Consider the following 17,112-nt stretch of genomic DNA (forward strand, 5'->3'; position numbering starts at 1 on the left):
ACTATAGGTGACAAAACAATTGACTGGGTGAAATTTTCCTCTGGGTATTTTGGAAGCAATAGGCCAAAATCAGAATAGACATGCAAGAAAAAAATAAGGCTAAAACTTTAATAAGATTTCACATTAGGGGGATAAAGCAATTTTTAAGGAAAAAAACTCATTAATAAAATGATGATACATTATTTTTGACACAAATGTACATTTTTTTAGAGTCAGAATTACATGACTGTAAAATTAGTCCAGTTTTTAAAGTTCTTTTATATGACTGTTTGGAATCAAATTCTTTATAGTAAATTTAGTGATAGAGAGAAGTAGCCTTCAGCAATTATTAGAGACAAATTAAATGTTACCATTGGGTTTTTTTTTTTTTTTTTTTTTTTGGTCCCTCTGACTTGTTGCTAAGATCAGGTATGGACTAGCAAAGGGCAAAACAAGCCTAGGGAAGGGTGGCTGTGCGACTAGGAGCAAGTTGCTTAACCTCTGGGTTTCCTTATATGGTAGCACCTACCTCATACATTTCATCAATTAGTACACGTTATGTGCTTAGCAGAGTGCCCAGCATATGTAGTAAGAGACACATAGCAAATAGCCGCTGTCGTATCTCTTTTCCACACCAGAAGCATGAAGATTGTTCGTGGGGACAATTGCCTAACTCAGGAAGAGCCACCATGACCTGACTAGACTCTGGTGACTTGCCTAGCAGTTTAGGGCTCCAGCTATGAGAGACCAATCAGTCTGAATGTAATTAAGGGTGTTTGACGGCCTGGGACTCCTAGGATGTTCCTGGCTAAGCCATATTCAATGGTGCTAGTTAGAAAAATGGAAGATCTGTGTGGATTTTAGATATTGCACTTTGTTACCCAGCAACAGACTGAAGTTCCAAAGAAATTCTGAATTATCTCGTTAGTGAGGCAACTTCCTGTTAGGTGGCTATTGACTCTGACCACAGTGAACCCAAGAACTCATATGATCCTCTGACCCAGAAAGACACTCACGTGAGAACTGACTAGATGGCAAGACACCAAGGAAACTAGTTTTACAACCTATCCAGTGGCTGTGGGTTGTTCACATTGTCTGGGGAGCAGGAAGAACAGGGTCTCGGCACCTCACAGGGGGCCGCTGGCATACAGTTCACGTGTGGGAATGGGCCGCAGAGCCCTGTGCAGCGCTGTGGCGCCAGATAGGGCCCAACGCAGCTGGGCTGTGCAGGCCCACCATCCCCAATGGGGGCCCCATCTGTCTTCCGTCCTTCCGGGCTTCCCACAGCAGTTCATGGCCACAGAACTCACCCAGAAAGAAATGCAAATACAGGAGGTTTTAGATTATGTCATTTAATCCTTACAGCTATTCTAGCTCATTAAACTCATCCTTTTTACAGGCAAGGAAACACAGAATTAGAGAAGTAACACCTAAGGTCATGATGCTGATAAGTGAGACTCAAACCAGACTGCTTCACTTCAGAGTCCATGCTCTTGACCTCTACGCTAGACTACCTCCTAAGAACCAACTACAGCAAATGTTTGTTTAGCATTTGAACGTTCACGGAGCTCCAAACTCTCGTGGACCTTATACCATCATCATTTCTTTACATAGATAAGGAAACAGACAGAAAGACGTGTAAGCGATTTTCCCAAGTTCACGCAGTTAGGTAGTGGAGCCAGGACTTGCACCCCAGGCTTTTTGAATCTCAGCAGAATTTACAATTCAAATGCTGAGATGGACCGGGGTGAGCTATGCTGAGCACCCAGCTTAAGGGGAAAGAGTTCTGAGGCCAAGACCTTAGCCTATTTTTGCCTTGGCTTTGCCTGTCCAGACAACACTTTTACATGGATAGAATTACCTGATGATAACCTGTATCCTGATTACTGCATTTGTACATTCTAGATACATTACTTTTCTCTAGATGATATGTAGGATTTGTATAATCTGGAAATGTCTTGTCTATTGAAGATGAGTATTGGAGAGAGCACTTTTATATTTTATTTATTTATTTATTTATTTATTTTTTGCGGTACGCGGGCCTCTCACTATTGTGGCCTCTCCAGCTTAGGGGCACAGGCTCCGGACGCGCAGGCGCAGCGGCCATGGCTCACGGGCCCAGCCGCTCCGCGGCACGTGGGATCCTCCCGGACCGGGGCACGAACCCGTGTCCCCTGCATTGGCAGGCGGACCCTCAACCACTGCGCCACCAGAGAAGCCCCTAAACTCACCTTTTTTTTTTTTTCTTTGCAGTGCGCGGGCCTCTCGCTGTTGTGGCCTCTCCAGCTGCGGGGCACAGGCTCCAGACGCGCAGGCTCCAGACGCGCAGGCTCCAGACGCGCAGGCTCCAGACGCGCAGGCGCAGCGGCCATGGCTCACGGGCCCAGCCGCTCCGCGGCACGTGGTGTCTTCCCGGACCGGGGCACAAACCCGTGTCCCCTGCATCGGCAGGCGGACTCTCAACCACTGCGCCACCAGGGAAGCCCCTAAACTCACCTTTTTTTTTTTTTCTTTGCGGTACGCGGGCCTCTCACTGTTGCGGCCTCTCCAGCTGCGGGGCACAGGCTCTGGACGCGCAGGCGCAGTGGCCATGGCTCACGGGCCCAGCCGCTCCGCGGCACGTGGGATCTTCCCGGACCGGGGCACGAACCCGCGTCCCCTGCATCGGCAGGCGGACTCTCAACCACTGCGCCACCAGGGAAGCCCGGAGAGAGCACTTTTAGATTTAAGAAATATCCTTAAAGTAACATGTCAGGAATACTCTGCTCCACGTGGAAATCCTTCCAGGGTTAGTGAGCAAGTACTCTCGCTCCAAGATAACAAGACTCAGAAGAAGGTCACAAGATGAGACTCTTCCACCGCACCCCCAGGACAGAAATCTCTGAATTGGGGAGTGGGGGTGGAAATGCCATTTTCAGACTCATTCCGCTACTGTGATCTAATAACCTACTGCTTACTATGGATTTCAGAAGGTCTGGTGAGGGGAGAGTTGCTGAATCCATAGGGGATTGTCCAGCATGAGAAAGGAGACAACCAGTAGCCATCTCTGTTAAAGGTGACTCGCCTGAGCTGGTCTTGAGCCTCTGTGGTGCCTGGTCTCATAACACTGGCAGGCACCGCAAGGAAGTTTTGTGAGCTCCATGAGGTCTGCAATCATAGGGACCTTAGTGTCTAAAGGAAAAAGAGTTATGAGCATCAGGTACGTAACACCCATTTCACTATATTTTTCTCCCTACAGGGTACTGAATATATTCATCTGGAAAACTATTTTTTTCAGCTATAAAACCTGATACAATGTTTTACCAGTTTATCCCTTTAGGCTCTATTGTAAAATTTATTTAACGTTATCTAGTTAATTTATTATCAATTTATAATAAATGTAGAGTATACTATTCTCTCAAGATAGAACTTCCTCAAAAATATTTTCAACCCATGAAGTAAAAGGTAATGCAATGCTTTTCTCAACCGCATAATAAATTGTCAATACCACCCAGTTTTACCTATTTCCAATATTAGAGACATTAAAACTTTAGAAGGGCCATTCATTTTATTAATGAATGAGTGAATGGATGAATTAACTAATTTTAAAAAAGATTTACTGAATGCTAGGCATGGTGCTAGGTACTAGGGATATCTGGATTAATAAGGAACCAGAACCCAATAGCCCACCTGGTCAATATAATCAATATCATTTCATGAGCAGGAATGAGAAAGCTTAAGTACATCAGAAGTGTTCTAAGTGAAGACATCTGGGGAAAATTCAAGGATAGAATTTAGGAGACATTATTTTTGCCCTATTCTGGTTCAGTTACTTTGTTCTCGGTGTGAGCTGGAGAGCACACATTCTCCCTCTGTGAGAGGAAAGAGGTGACATGCACTCCAAACCAACCGCATGAGCTTTGGGCAGAAAGTATCAAGGTTAAGACAAAACGACTACAGTTTATTGTAAACCTAGATCCAATCTGAAGGAAAAAGATTCCTGAAACATGCCTTGGATGCTTGATAACAGCGCTTTGGAGCTTGACAGATGTAAAGATGGGCAATTCACTTTTTACCTTTGCCGAAGTACATATTCCCCAACAACCAGAAAGAAAAAATGACTAAAGCCGCAAATGTGGGGAGGGGAGTGAGTATTAAGATTCCAGAGGTCTTGCAGGCTGATGCTAAACCCTGTGAGGAAAACGAGCACGTTAGGCTTCTTACCACAACGAACTTCCCAGAAAAGGAACGCTACTCTCCACAGGCAGGCATCAGAGAGTTTGCTGGTTAGAAAGGAATGGAGTCACAACTGACCTTCAAAGTGGCCGGGACCGTGGCACGCCAGCTCATCACCGTGCTAACCCATTCCTCAAAACCGGGTAATCTGGGTTCCAGCCAGGTCGACTGTACGAGAAGAGGCCTTCATCACCAGGTAAAGGGGCCACACAGCAAGGGTGATCCAAATTACCACTCTGGTGAATGGGGCTGGGGGGGGGGGAACGGGACAATGGCCTGAGCACCCGATTTCACAATGTCATCAATTTCTCAGGACTCTAAAATTAGAAGAAAGTTCATAAATACACACATATCATCCTCATTTCTCTAGAGACAGATGCTACTTAAATTAGGTAGACATAAGTGGAACGGCTAATATTTACCCTATTTGAAAAGGCATTTAAGGAAAAGTGTATTTAAGGATCCCCATTAGTTCTTAATTTGGGTTATAAATCTTGAGTAAGAAAACTGCTCATCACATAGTATCAGTGGGTACATGACATCCACATGACTTACAACTGGTGATGTCAACCTTGATCACCTGGTGAAGGTGGTGCTTGCCAGGGTTCTTCGCTATAAAGTTACTATTTTTTCTTTCCATACTAACTTTGGACGTGAAGCCTAAGCCCAGTCCACACTCAAGGGAATGTTTTGTTCACTCTTTATTTTGAAAACATTTCCAACTTCTAGAAAAGTTAGCAGAAATAGTGTGATGAATTCCTGTATATACTTCATCTAGATTCTCCCCAATAGCATTTTCCATACATACTTTATCAATCTCTCTCTCTCTCTGTCTTGCTCCCTCTACAAATCTGCAAATTAGTACTATTTGTATTATTGTTGTTTTGACTAAACCATTTCAGAGTAAGTTGTAGACAGCTTTATCCCAAGTACTTCTGCATGTATATCCTAAGAACGGGAGTGCTTTCATAACCACATTATAGTGATCAATTTCAGGAAATTTTACATTAATACAATACTATTATCAAATATATAGTTCAGCATTTCTGATTTTGTCTATGATGAAGTATCTGGTACTCACCCTCTTGCTTTAACTATAAAGCTAGACAAAATGTCTAAGGCAAGTGTTTTCAGACGTTGGAGAAGCAGCAACACAGGACAGAGCCGGCAGCACAAGGCTGCAATCCACCCCTGAAGGCAGGGAAACCTAAGAGGTGAGCCTCATGACTCCTGGCTGTCTGCCTGGGGAAATTCTCCTGACTGCAGTGTAGCAATCTGGAATCCAAGCAGAGAGCGGCAGTCCCTCTGAGCTAAGGAGGAGGAGATCAGGGGTTAGGGCAGCTGAAGCACTGGAATCTGCAAGGCAGGGCCTCAGAGAGGCAGGAGCTGTGCAGTTTATATAAATATCATCATGAGTTCATTCTAATCCCTCTAACTCTGATCTAGTATCACAAGGCTTTCCCTAGTTTTCTAGTCCATACTTCTGGCTCTGTTTTTAGAAACCCAGAGCAGACTAGCAAGGTAAGTCACCATTTTCATTGTCAAGTCTCTCAGCTGAAGAAGAGTGTGCCCGGGGTGAGGTGGCCTAAAGCGGGGCATGGAGCAGCCATCACTTGTGTGAACCCCCGAGAATGAATGACAGAAAACCCAGAAAATAATGGATTTGTTGAGAGAGCACACCAAACATAAGTAGAAATTTAGGGGGTACACGATGACATGTTTGTCTTCTAGAGCTCCAATTATTATATTATTTAACCAAAATTCCAAGGTATTTTAGTTGTAGTTTATTTTTTATTTAATTCAATAATTACTTCAACCCAGCTTCTTCATTTTTGAACTCTTTATTTTGATTCATTTCTTTGTTGTCTGGTGTCCATCTTTCAGTAATTTTTTCAAGACGGGTTCATGGATTTGGTTTTCCTTGATTCAATGATTTTCAGCCGTAGCTGTATATTGTAAGGACATTGGGAGCTTCTGAAAAACTATTGACTTCTGGCCATCCTCCCAGACCCATTATATCACGTTCCCTGAGGGTATGATCCATGCACGTTTTTTAAAAATCCCTCAAGTGGTTCTAATGTGCAGACAAATATCTCCAATCTCAATTAAATTACATAAACAGGCTTTCTCAGGGAAAAGAAAAAAAAAAAAAGAAGACCAAAGAAAATTGCAAGCAAAGTTCAAAGAAGCAGCCTAGAAAACACCCGAAAATCTGGTCAAACGCAGATTCTGATTCAACAGCAGATTCTGATTCAACAGCTATGGAATGGCAACTGAAATTCTGCGTTTCTAATAAGCTGCCAATGCTGCTGGTTCATGTACCACACTTCTGGGTAGCAATGGTACTCCTCTGTCTTCTGTAGTAAATATTGTTATGGAGGAATCTGGAGCTACCTGAACTTTTTAACCTTTATTTCCCCCCTTTTGGGTAGCTTGATTCTTATTCCTGGATCTCCACATGATTCTCTTCTTTGAAATTCAGATTTTGTTGGGTTACATGTATTAACAAACAATAGAATGAAAATTCCCACTTTGATATTACATTGGCTTCTGAATTTTGTTTTGTTCTAGTGACCAAATCCACAGCAGTTCCAGCTCTTTCTGAGGATGTCCCATGGGATAGGCATGATGCCTGGCCTACATAGTGGGTGAGATTCCTGCTTCCTCTTTTGACATTCATTCTTACAATAAAATGTCCATCAGTTGAGGTAATTGGAATAAGTTTGTTCCTTGCCACCAAAAGAAATTAATTAAAACAATTAGAAACCATAGATTTAAAAATATACAATATGAAACTAAAGATTGCACAGAATGCTATGTCAAAAAGGCAACATGAATGCAAAAAACAAAAAAAGTACTTATAGTTGACAGCTGGCAGAAGTCGGGCAGGGGCAGAGAAGTTTTCTTAATTTCAATGTGCTTCTTACAAATATTAGACTAGACTGATTGACACATAATAAATAAGAAAAAATGTAGAAACGTTATAGTGTCAAAAAGGAATTGAAGAGAGAATAAAGATTAAAATGTGATGCTAAGGGGCTTCCCTGGTGGCGCAGTGGTTGAGAGTCCGCCTGCCGATGCAGGGGACGCGGGTTCGGGCCCCGGTCCGGGAAGATCCCACGTGCCGCAGAGCGGCTGGGCCCCGTGAGCCAGGGCCGCTGAGCCTGAGCGTCCGGAGCCTGTGCTCCGCAGCGGAAGAGGCCACAACAGTGAGAGGCCCGCGTACTGCAGAAAAAAAAAAAAAAAGTGATGCTAAAAGATTCTGGAAGATTTAAAACCAATTAAAAGCTGAAAACTGAGAAATAAGAAAATCTTAAAGGAATAGTAAGGCAAAATTTTAAACCAGGAGAATTATAAAAACTCATAAAATGGAAGTACAACATGGACTATAAAATAAGCTCATTAAAGATGAGAACAAGAAAATAAAGTTTGAAAGGATACCAGAAGCTTAAAATAACTTGTTAAAATTAAAAGAAGAATGAAGTTATTTATGAAATAATTTTAAACAGATGAAATTCAAAAGAAGAAAAGGTTGAAGGTGAACAGGGGAATAAAGAAGATTTAAAATAGAATATGAGAGTAGGATTAAAGTTAAGTATAATTAATTCATACAGACTTTAATATACCATCAAAATATTTTTTTAAAGATTTAAAGGTTAGAGGAAAACAAAATAGAAAAATGTCTCAAAATACACAAGGAATAAGAAAACTTGGTGCCTATCGTCTTTCCCCAAGGGACAATCTGCTAATGCAGTGTGGTGTCCTCAGGTGGGACCTGAGGGGACAGAGAACAATGTGACACCTTGGACGTGGAGGCTTCCCCATTGCTCCCCTCAGCAAGTGCCAGAGGCCAGCCTCACCAGCAGTAATCAGAGAAGACCCATAGGAGGTATTAATACAGCAAACTCACAGCTGGATGGCACCGACCTGGCCCAGGAGGAACTCCCTCGCCTGCCAGCCACATTCCCTCCTGGATTATCTCCTCCACATTTAGCCCACTTTCAGAGTCAGGGGAAACTACTCTCTCTATATCAATAACCCACGAAGCATCAGGTGTCAACAGTTGTCTTATGTCTCTAGACAATTTTTAGGAACTGTGGTACAGCCCCCAGATTAAAAAAAAAAAAGCGTTTATTCGATAAATGCGTATTGGGCACCTTGCCTGTCCCTGGCAGTGTACTAGACTCCAGGAATACAATGAGGAATGAGGAATGGAACTCCCTTAACAGAGATCCAGACCCACTGTGTGGAAAGGGTAGTGGAGTTTTAACAGTTATCAGTGGCACAGATAGAAGGACTGGCTCTGAGCAGAAAGGCTACTTTTCCCTCTGCAGTGGCAGGAAGGGAAGCAAGGGTGTGGGAGGTCGGAGGTAGGAAGGGTGTCTGAATTCTCCCGATGAAGTAGGGAGACTGGGGAGATAAGCAGAGGTCTTGAGGTAAGTGGGAGAGAGGTCTGGGAGGGTCATAAAAGAAACTTGAGAAGGAGCTAAGGACAAGTAAACAGTCACAGCAGCCAGGGCCAAGTGAGGCTGGAGGGGGTGCCCATCAGAGCAGCAGCAGTGTTTGAGTGCCCAGGTGTGGGAGACACACACAGCGTAATGTGAAGAGTCCCAGGCGTGACAGGGTAATTTATTGAGACATTATCAGTGTCTGTTCTCATTGCATTTTTTCCCTCCACCCATTTTCAAGAATGACTTCAGGGCTACTTACATCGGGGAAGTTTGGAGTTAAATGCTTGAAGGAAACCTCACATCAGGCCTTTTCCCCCCACCCTTCTTTAAGCAGAGGTCTCAAAGTGGGCTTCTCCAGGCTAATACTTTGACAGATATACTTCATTTATAAGGAATAGTGTTTTGAGGGTTTTTAAAAATAGTTGCCAACATTTTGAGAGTAGATTTCACATTAAAATCTAGACTTCAGCTTCTCCTGGAAAAATCCAATGACCTGGCAGTCCTGGGCTACCTTTTCACCTGGCTACAATTAGTTGGAGCTGTGTAATGTCTGCCCCTTTTAAGGGGGTACAACCTCTGATTCACTGTGGGCCCTATTATTCTCTGTGGTCTTATTCTCAGCCAACATCACTCATTTAGGGTAACTGCCTGGTCCCTGTAACCCTCTCCGAAGTTGGAGATTATGTTAGGAGGAAGAAGTACAGGCAGAAGCAATAAGGCAGTGGGGTCACAGGTCTGCAGTCGCTTTGATGTAGCAAAGGCCCAGACAGGAATGGGAATGCAAAGGCCCCAAGGCCTGGCTCTTCCCGCCTCAGCCAAGACACCTATCCAGAAAGCGGCAAACTTGGATACTGACAATGATCTCAGACAGTCTGAGTATGAACAGGTCCTTTCCTTGTGAAAATCCCAGGTCCTTGTAAGATCCTAAGGAGGGTGGGAGCGGGACAGCCCACAATGCCTGAGATTATTTCCCACCAGCCCTTGGGGAGGTGGCTTGAAATTAGACTTAATGAGAGAAATAAGGACATAATTCCTTGCACACGCATGTTTGTGGAGTGAGAGTTTAAAACAGCCAAGTGGAGATTTAAAGAAAGGGCTAAGAAAACACAAAGCAAAGGAGTGGGGTAGGTTACATTTTGACTCCGAGAGTTTTGGAAATTTTCACAGAGGAGATGTAATTTGGGCTGAGTTTTGACAACTGAGTAGGAGACCTCCAAATAAGGTTATTCTACCCAAGTACAAACATTTGAGAGTGCAGAGCATACCGTATTCAGGAATTTGTGGTAGTTCAGTGCAACAAGCGCAATCGATGCCCATCGTCTAGTTGGGGGCAATAGGAGAAGGGACAAGAGTAAAGGGAAGTGAAACTAGAAGGGAAGTTGAAGCTTTCATGCCTTCTTCATGTAATGGGTTTTTCCTAACTATTCTTTAGTGCACTACTGGTGTTTAAAAAGTTAACTGAGCTGGGAGTGTGGCCAGTGCATGGGAAAGGAAGACTGGACAAAGACCACTGAGCAGGTTCTTGCAGTAATCCAGGTGTGAGATGATAATGCTTGGAACTAGGACAGCGATTGCAGGAATGGGGAGGAGAGTTTGGATTTCAGCAGCTGTTTATTGAGTGCTTACTGTATGCCAGGCATTGTGCTAGGTGCTGCGCATACACCGATAAACAGATACCGGCTTTCGCCTTGAAGAAGCTTATTGCCCAAGGGACAAAGCTTACCACACCTGGCACAGCCAGTGAAGAGAAGCATCTGGGACCATCAAGCCCTAGTCACACGTGTTGTACATTCCATCAGGGGTTGAATTCAGTTGGGCCCACTGAGTTCCACACAGGTTCAGTGGTCTCGCACTGTCGTGGCCTCTCCCGTTGCGGAGCACAGGCTCCGGACGCGCAGGCTCAGCGGCCATGGCTCATGGGCCCAGCCGCTCTGCGGCACGTGGGATCTTCCCGGACCGGGGCACGAACCCGTGTCCCCTGCATCGGCAGGCGGACTCTCAACCACTGAGCCACCAGGGAAGCCCTACAATCTGTTTTAACACTTACTCCTTCTACAGGTTTGTTCTCTCTGTCTCAGGGGATGGAGAAATGATCAGACTCTAATTTTAAATTTCAAAGAAGGTATCTCAGTTAAGTGAACAATGTCTTTTCACATAACATGTAATCATTTGGACTAAGGTGAAAGTGATATATTAAGTCTATTGTTAGGGGAACTCTATTAATGCTTAAATACTGTATCTATAATTTTATTGCGACAATAAAATCCAATCAGCTTCCAAATCACTCCGAGTCTTTTCCCATTTGCAGGTATCAGATGTTAACTGCCTTTGACTCCTCACCACTTGTTGATGTCTCTGTGTCACACAGGCGCTCAGTAAGTGTGGGTGAAATGAACTTTAACATGGAAGGGGATGCTTTGAGAGGCCAGGGTTGTGTTGTCTTTGGTGAGGTCATCAAGCTGAAGTGCTTGCCAGAGATTCATTCATTCATGCAGCAAATGTCTATTGAGAATCAATACATGTTTATTTTTAAAAGGCAAATAAATAAATATTTATTTATTGCCAGGTACCATTCTTGGCATTAGACAAATAGCTGTGAAAAAAGTCCCTGTTCATCCTAATGAGACAGAGAAGCAATAAACAAACAATGTCTGTGTATTCATATACATCAGTATATACATAATGTCAGGAGTAATACCTGCTATGAAGAAAAAAAAGATCAAAAATAATGATGGAGGGGTGGCATTTTATTTATTGCCTATGGGATGCTCAGGGAGGGCCTCTCTGAAAAAGTGGCATTTGAGCAGAGACCTAAAAAAAAGGTAGGGGTGGGCTTTCCTGGCGGTCCAGTGGTAAGGATGCTGCGTTTTTCACTGCAGGGGACGCGGGTTCCATCCCAGGTCTGGAAAATATGATCCCCTCATGCCCAGTGGTATGGCCAAAAAAAAGGTGCGGGTGCAGTTGTAATCAGCTGTCCCCCATCTGGGGACTGAGTGTTGAAGGGAGATGGAAGAGCAAGTGCAAATATTCTGAGAAAGACCAAGCTTGTCCTGTTGGAAGAGGAGCAGGGAGCCTAGTATGGCTCCAGAGACTTAAGGGAGGGGAGAGGGGACAGGAGAAAGGGATGAAAGTTGATGCCTTTTGCCTGGCATCTTCCTAAGCTCCAAGTGAAAAAAAAATCCAGTGCAGAGGGATATAAGTGCTAGTTGTCATAAATAATAATTGGTTAGCAAATGCCTGGGAACTTGGGAGGCATTGTTGCAAGTTTTGAGCACCATGATGGATGATGAATTTGTCTGTATGGGTCACTGCTGTATCCCCAATGCCTGGCACATAGTAAGAGCTCGATATGTATGTGTTGACTAAATGTTGGAAGTCTACCTTTGCTTTTTCAACTTTCAGAGTGTTATTAATAACGAAGCTGTTTCGTACAAACAGTTTGGGTGGTAGCGAAGTGTTACTCAAACTCAACCTATAGGACATTATGCATACATATCACTGCAAGGCAAACAGCAAACAATGAATTCATTTTGTGCTTTGTGAATGTCTGTTAGCTCATACCAGTCTGTCTCCAGGGTGGCACTCACTGTGCCCTTTACGCTGGAGAGTTTACAACCACTCTAGGATGTCTTAGCAAATACTGGCACCTGACTTGTCCAAATATTACTGGCAACCCTCGAGATCGCTTTCCATCACATGACCCAAACTAAATTTGCGGAGGGATAGCAGTGCTTCCCTATCTTTGTAACACTGCTGTGTGCACCCGGTTATCCAAAGGGTATCATGATTCACTCCAAATTCCTCCAAAGGAATTACTCATTTCAGATCCTTTATAATAAACATGCACGTTTCCAGACGTGTTACAAAATCAGCCTGTGATCACTTCAAAAAGTGAAAGTGTGAGACTTAATCATTTTTCCTGAGAAAGTGTTTCTACATATTTTTTTAAATATAACTTTAAAAACCCATCCCTCAGCCCCTGACTACATTAATTTCCTTCACTTTACGGCACCATGCAGAATCCATCAGGGCCATAAAATCACTTCTTTTCCTTTACACCTTCCCCGGAAAGTCCCAATATATTGATCACAGTTAACTAAATCCCCTAGTGCTTAATTAGTGGGAATTCAATTTGCAAAACTGAGACCAATGAAAGATACTTCACCACACCCACACCCGCTGCCAGGGGTTTCTCCAGAAAGACAAGCCCAGGTCAGGCCAGGGTCTGGCCCGCTTCCCGGCGCCGCTGGGTGTGTCACGGTGTGTCAACCCCCAGCCTGTCACTTCCCCCGGCTGCGGCCAGCCCAGGCTTGAAGTTCCCGCCCCAAGGCCCTCCGAGGCGGTTGTCGACCTTCCTCTAACCCGAGCCGGGAGGGCTCCTCGGAAACTGCTGTGTCAGAATGGTTCGAGGAGCACCGAGTCACAGCCGGCTTTAATTCGGGATGAATGACTACCTCGGGCCGGCCCGCTAGGACTCGGCGCGGCAGGGTGCGGCGCAGCTGTCGGGAGGGCGCGTCCCCGTCCCCGCCCCGCCCTGCCCTGCCCTACCCTGCCCTACCCTGCCCTACCCTGCCCTGCCTTACCCTGCCCTGCCTTACTCTGCCCTGCCTTACCCTGCCCTGCCTTACCCTGCCCTGCTCTCGGCTGTAGACCCTCGGCCCTCCACCTGGCCACCCTTCACTCTGCAGCCCGCGGGCTCCCCGGAGCACGTTTCAGGGTAAAGGCGGGGGCAGGGGCCAGTGCGCACGCGCAGAAGGCGGTGCGCCGGAGCCTCCCGGCCCCCGCCCCGCCCCCTCTCACGTGCCGCGCAGCGTGCGCCCAGGCATGTGCGGGCGCACGTGACGGCGCCTAGTCCGGCTCAGGCTCCCTCACCCCGCGCCGCTGTACTTTGAACCCGGGCGTGGGAGGGGGGGCGGGGATGGAGAGTGGGGAGGGAGGGAGGACAGCCGGGAGGGGACAGGAGGGGGAGGCCGGGCTCCCCGAGAGTGATAGCATCGGCAGATTTATCGCTAGGCAACCTAAGAATGCTTCTCTCTTTCCAATCCTAGAGCTCCTTGAAGATCTCCAGGCTGGTGACATTATTCCCCTCGGCTTTAATTCCCTCACTGTGCAGCGCTCAAGCGGCGATTTCAGAGCTAGGGTAGGTTTTCCAGTTTTTAAATGAGTACGCTTCAAACACAGAGCTCAGAACTGGATGCTTAATCGCGCCCACTTGTGTCTGCAGAGCTCTGCAGGGTGTGGGCATATAGTCAGGTTTCTTCACCTGTTCGGTCACGTGCGGATCACACAGCTAGGTTATAGCGATGCAGATAAGCCCTGTTAACGCAATATATACTCGAAAACCAAACCCTGCTTAAGGTGTCACAGAAAGAGACGCTGGTATCTTTAAAATGTCGTATCAGAGGGAATTTTCTGATTACTCTAAGCAACTGAGGTCTTCAGGAATTGGATCCAGGGTGAAGTACCCCTGTCAAAACTGGTTTTTGAAACACTGCTGAACCTGTAAAGCCATATGTGAAAGCGAAGTTTATTACCGAGTTATGTGGCGGATACTCAGTGTGTCCGCTGTGAGGCATTTGATATTCTATGTATACACATGAGCAAACACATATGTAAAAGACTTCAAATTGAAACCGTAGCTGAAGTTTACAACACCCTAAAAATACCCCATATAAAAACTGTAGCAAATGGCCCTCTTTCCTACTTCCTCAATTCTAAAGGTTCCCTCTGTCCAGATTCATGGCTTGCTTCGATCCCTTCTTTCACGGAGAACCTTTAGAGTTCAATAGACCCACTAGGTACGGAGGGGTAGAGGCAGAGATGGAAAGCTCACCAGATCATGTGGTGATCTGGTGATCAAACCAAGGAGGACACATTTCTGGATGTCTCCAAATTGAGTAGACAGCAAAATTGTTTGGCTCTTTCTGTGGATGTTGAAAATTGTTTTTCCAGAATTTCTCCATCATAATTTTTGCATGCTCTGTGCCACAATTTGGAAAGGCTATTACCGTGATGATCTTTCCTTGTCCACCAAAAACATATACTCTGCCCCTTAAGACCGCGAATGGACTAGCTTAAATCATTTCATGAGAAAACAGCCTATCGCCTTCGTAACTACTACACTATGGGTAATAGTACAAAGATCAGTGGACTCAAAAACCAAAAATCTTGTTCCAGTCTTGGTTCTACTACTTACTGAGCTATGTAACCTTGGACTAGTTGCCTGCTTCAGCTTCCTCCCAGAGGTTTCAAAAAACAGGCTTTAGGATTCCTTGTCTCCCTCTAGGACTCCTGTCTCTCGTTTCCCCTTTGGGTACTGAGTGGAGAACATGAATCATCACGCCCCTACTTGAAGGAGAGGAAGTCACCCTTAGTGTTTTTGATTTTTTTTTTTTTTTTTTTTTTTTGTAAGACAGATGGTTGAGGTGAGACAGAGCTACTTGTGAGGTACTGTTTTTCCCCCCTCTACTTCATTAGATATTATCATGCTATGAATGCTATTCTTTGCAGTAGGAAATATCATGACCCCTCAATCCCACCTTATGGTCCAGATCCTCAGGAGGGGATGATGGTGAGTCAGTATGGCAGTCAAATTATACAGAGACTGAGAAGTTAGGAAGTACTCGCTCAGATCTCAAGTCAAATATAGCCAGTTAAACTGTCCTGGTGCTTAGCACGGGGCCAGAGAGTGCCAGAGCCTTCTCTTTGGAGATGGACTCACTCTCTCCTGTTCCTTGCGTAAAACCCAGCTACTTCTCAAGGTCTTCTCTGGCCCATCCAGATGAAGTTAGCAACCTTCACCCCCAAGTATTGTAATCACTCCTGTGTAGCACATACTATGTTTCATTGTAATTTATTTTAGTGTGGGTCTGTCACCCCCAATAGACTTTGAGATCCTCAGAGATTGTTAATCTTTGATTAGCCAGCACTTACACAGCACCTCACATATAGTAGGAGCGAAACAAATGCCTGAATCCCCAAACCCACTATTTCTTCAAACTGTAGGCTCAAGGAGAAAGGAATGTGTTGCAATCGCCAGGGAGTCTGAAACCTCTCACCAAAGGATCGCCAATGGCTGCGTCTAAATTCAGAGGCAGCGTCAGGGCCTACACGTCCTCCCTGCCAGTTCCCCAGAATGCTTTAGCTGGACCTGCCACTCAAGACGTCCAAAACCCAGAGGCAGAGATAACACACTAGAAGCGGGGTTGTCATCCCTGAATCAAAATGCAGTATCAGTTTTCACTGAAGGCCCTTGGTCCCCTATTCCTATCATCCTGAGGGAAAGAAGTGCTCATCAAATCAAAAAATTTGCTTCTGGCACGGGAATTTCCTTATTTTGAAGTTACTGTGGGATAAAACCATTTTTGTGTGTAATAAAAATGATGAAAAATATATAAAGTATCTGAAGGCTTTTGCATAAGTGTTCTGATATGGAACCTTGCTGAGAATGTGAAAGTTAAATGGAGAAAAGAAGTTGGCGGGACAACATGTCACTGCCTCTACAAGCTCACACAATTTAGAGAAGTGCCCCTCAGGTACTCTGTTAGAACCTATTTATTCTAATTTTAGATGCATTTCAAATGGGTGTGGTTTTGGTTAAATGGTTTCCCAGCCCACAGTAAGTCAGAAGTAGCAAATTAGATAAGACTTATTAGGCAGGCGCTCTGACACATCAAGAAGTGATAGCTGGCAGCCTGACCCTGAATAAAGAGACTGAAAAACCTATAAAAAGCGGTTATAAGAACTCAAAGAGAATTCTGTGCAGGTGCCAGTTCTCCCAGATGAAGTGTGTAGTGCAAAAGTGATGTTTATAATCATGACCCTGAATTATTGAGAAAGGTTAACTTTCTCAGTAGGGTGTTTTTTTCTAAGACATGTGTAACATATTTTACTAAGCTTTTCACTAAAAATAAATAAGTAATAAAGGTAAACAATGTTGGCACCTCAACACAGAAGCTTCTGTTTTCTCAACCATTGTTTCATGGGGGCACATATCATTCCCTGAAGCCACGTAAATTGGGCATCACTGAATTCAGGATTTTAAAACATCAACTTTTTAAAAGGTTGACTTTTACATTTGTTTGGAGTTTTGAATATAGAATCACTGAACAAGTGCAAGAAACCCAATTTAAGACAAGTGTCCGACTCTTTTCCTGGAGCATTTTTATTTTTATTTATTTTATTTTATTTTAATTTTTTGGCTGTGTTGGGTCTCTGTTGCTGCGAACGGGCTTTCTCTAGTCGCAACGGGCGGGGGCTACTCTTCGTTGTGGTGCGCAGGCTTCTCACTGTGGTGACTTCTCTTGTTGAGGAGCACGGGCTCTAGGCACGCAGGCTTCAGTAGTTGTGGCATGCGGGCTCAGTAGTTGTGGCACATGGGCTTAGTTGCTGCACGGCATGTGGGATCTTGCCGGACCAGAGCTCAAACCCATGTCCCCTGCATTGGCAGGAGGATTTTTTTTTTTTT

At 44.8% G+C, this 17,112-nt stretch overlaps 1 long non-coding RNA gene across 1 annotated transcript; it reads left to right on the forward strand.

Moving 5' to 3' along the window:
• Positions 1-4,183: 4,183 nt before the first annotated feature.
• LOC131766652 (uncharacterized) lies at positions 4,184-16,030 on the forward strand. The gene is made up of 5 exons (XR_010835783.1): positions 4,184-4,390; positions 6,766-6,842; positions 10,954-11,020; positions 13,694-13,785; positions 15,651-16,030. It is a non-coding gene; the product is annotated as an uncharacterized lncRNA (long non-coding RNA).
• Positions 16,031-17,112: the final 1,082 nt, after the last annotated feature.

The sequence above is a fragment of the Kogia breviceps genome, chromosome 12 (assembly GCF_026419965.1).
Source record: "Kogia breviceps isolate mKogBre1 chromosome 12, mKogBre1 haplotype 1, whole genome shotgun sequence".
Taxonomy (NCBI): domain Eukaryota; kingdom Metazoa; phylum Chordata; class Mammalia; order Artiodactyla; family Physeteridae; genus Kogia; species Kogia breviceps.